The sequence below is a fragment of the Arvicanthis niloticus genome, chromosome 10 (genome assembly GCF_011762505.2).
Source record: "Arvicanthis niloticus isolate mArvNil1 chromosome 10, mArvNil1.pat.X, whole genome shotgun sequence".
Classification (NCBI taxonomy): Eukaryota; Metazoa; Chordata; class Mammalia; order Rodentia; family Muridae; genus Arvicanthis; species Arvicanthis niloticus.
In genome coordinates, this window is record NC_047667.1 from 26,354,841 (window position 1) to 26,357,920 (window position 3,080).

The window sequence follows — 3,080 nt, forward strand, 5'->3', positions numbered from 1 at the left end:
GGTAATGTACTAGCCTCTGAATGGAAGCCAGTACCGATTAAATGCTTTCCTTTGTAAGAGTTGCTGTGGTCGTGAGATCTCTTCACAGTGACACAACACTGAGACACACAAAATAAATACATCTGAATAAACAAAAAAAAAATGAAAAGAGAAAGAGGGGGCGGACAGCTGTGTCCAGTTCTGTTGTTATAGCCAGTGAATGGGGCTGAGGATTGTCCAGTGGATGTTGAAATGTGGTGGCGATGAATTACTTTAAGCAGGGTGATGGCTTTAGAGCTGAATGGGGTAGGCACAAAACTCCAGTTATCAGCAGGTTTAGACAAAGTTTACATGTAGTTGATAGATGAACTTTTACTTTATTGTAGGGCACAGAAATCAATGAGCCTGGCTTTACCACTTAATGGATAGCAATATTTGCCTCATTAAAATTTGATTTGTAATCATCAAACCGAAAGTTTACCTTAGCATTTGTGGATTACTGGAGGAATGCCAAGGTTCCAGAGAACACAATGTACAAACTACTCGTCCCGTGTCAGGAGCCAGACATGTCACACCCTAAGACCTGCCTGGGTAGCCAGTGGATCATGACCTTTACTACACTGGGGTTTTGCCAACACTAAATCTTTTACTATATGTCAAGGTACTCGGTATCTAAAACATGCCTTGTGAAGGAGGCACACAGTAACACTGTGTGGATCTTTGCCAGATGTATTGGAAGAAATTGAAAGGATTTCCAAATCTTTAGAAAAATACAGGGAAAAATAAAAAAAAAAAAAAAAGGAACAAAGAGTGATTATTTCTTTGATGTGAGAAAAAAAGTGATTTTTGGTAGAGTTTCCTAGTAGGTCACATGGAATAAAATGTTCTGCTTTGGAATGGGACAGAAATGTTTGCAGTACGACATCAGTGTTTGCTGTACTCCACTGAATGCTTTGGAACATTGAATGAGGGACATCTAATTTAACTGTCTCACTGGTTTTTTTTTTTTTTTCCAATGTTCTCTTCAGGTTTCCTGGAAAGCACTAGGTAGCGACTAACAAAATATATAGCTGTTGAAAGGCACAGTGCCACAGGGCAGCTTTCTAATAAACAGACACTGTGTTCTAGAATTGAGGTTAGCAGTGCTGGCTCCTTGTGGGCAGAGTAGCGTGGGTCAACTCATTATTACCGAGCTGGAACTGAGCACTGCAGAGCTCTCTCATCATAGATGCAGAAAAATCACTTTTTGTCTACAGCTCCAAATGAACCCATACCCCCTTTATGAACTTTTCTTGACATCCAGGAAAGAGCCAGAAGTATCCATGGTTTAGTGACTTTCAATTATTTAAGTCTATGGGCCAAAAGTCGGTGATACAAAAGATTACATATTAGTGGTTCCCAACCTTGGCTGCTCACCAGCATCATCGCGGAAGCTTGTTTGTGGACCACACTCCCAGGGCTTACCCTGGAAACGCTGATTCGAGTACAACTGTTGGCTCTGCACTTACCAGAATGTAAAGTCCACTGTAAACATGCTCACTGTGAGACTAATATACGCAGAATGGTGCTTTCGTTCAGCTGGTCGACCACATTCCTGTTCTGGTTCAAGGCACGGAGCTCGACAGACATCCAATTCACACAATTCCTCATTCCACTCTTTGCTTCACTCAGGCACTGGCGATGTGAGCGGGTAGGTTAGGAATTAGCCCTCTGTTTGAACTCTTTTCATTTACACTGCCCTGTGCTTTCCCACCACTCCCAGAATTCTCCTTGGTTTTTCCCTCTTAGCTTTCCTATAAATGCTTCGGGGGTGGAGGAGTATGGGCCATTGCAGGATCCGGCTAACTGGTTAATTTTGAACGTAGAGCAACTACAAGGAAATTTAGAGGAGCCTTGAGTAGAACTTGAACTTATTCATGCAGTTGCTGCATTTTTTCGTGTCAAAGGACCCTAAGTGCAACTGATCAGCACCTCTGTACTTCCTACCCTTTACATATATATCCTGCCACAGGAAGGACGGGGCCATGGCAGTCAAGTAATCTAACCGTATTATAGTGAACATTCTTTCTGAAATTACTTTCAGTTTCAGAAGTTTTACTTATACAAAACAGTTTGGAGTCTTTCAAACATAAAGGATTGAACAATAATTCAATAAACGTTATGTATCCACCATGCAAAATTAGCAGACTTCAACATCTTGTTACAATTTAATCCTTATATATTGTTGGCAAGAGTCTAAATGAATTCAGCCACTTTAGTAGGCTGTTTGACAACACCCACTAGAGCTAATCCTATGCATACATGGCAACTCAGCAGTCTCACTCCTGGGTTTGTACTCAATCTAAGTGCACACATATGTGCATTTAGCAGATGTAAAATAAAAGTCCCATTGTGATATTTAGAATAGTCCCAACCTGAAGCCCTTTAAATGTCCATAAAAAGAGAAACTAGAATAAATCGACAAAATAATCACAAGACTCAATGGCATGCTAAACAGTAACGAAAAGGGCAAACCACTTTCCTCTCACAAGATATACGAGTCTGACAGAATACAATGTCAAGTGGAAAAGGCCCAAGAGGGTACATTGTTATGTTATTTATATAAAAATTATATACAAAGCTAATACATGATGATTGAAATCAAAATTGTTTCCCTTCTGGGATCATGGGAACATCTTTATTTTATTATTATTATTTTAGTTTTTGAGATAATATAACTTTATCATTTACCCCTTCCCTTTCCTCCCTTCAAACCCTTTCATATGCCCCTCCTTGCTCTCTTTCAAATCCATGGCCTCTGTTTCCATTAATTGTTACATGCATGTATATAAATATAATTTGCTCAATCTATATAATGGCTGAGCATTTGGTGTTGGATATCCAATGGCTGTGCTCCTCCCTGGTGTGGGGGACTATCTCTCCCTCTCAGCATTCCTCAGTTGCGTGTAGTTCTTTGTATAGGTTTGTTGCCTCATGATCTTTCCCTGTCCACTTTGGTTTGTCCTGGTTCTGCTCATGCTTAGGCAGTCATGTTGGTGAGACTTAAAGGGTGTGGCTTCTGACATTACTAAGAGACAGTCTCAGCAAGCTGGGATTTGCAA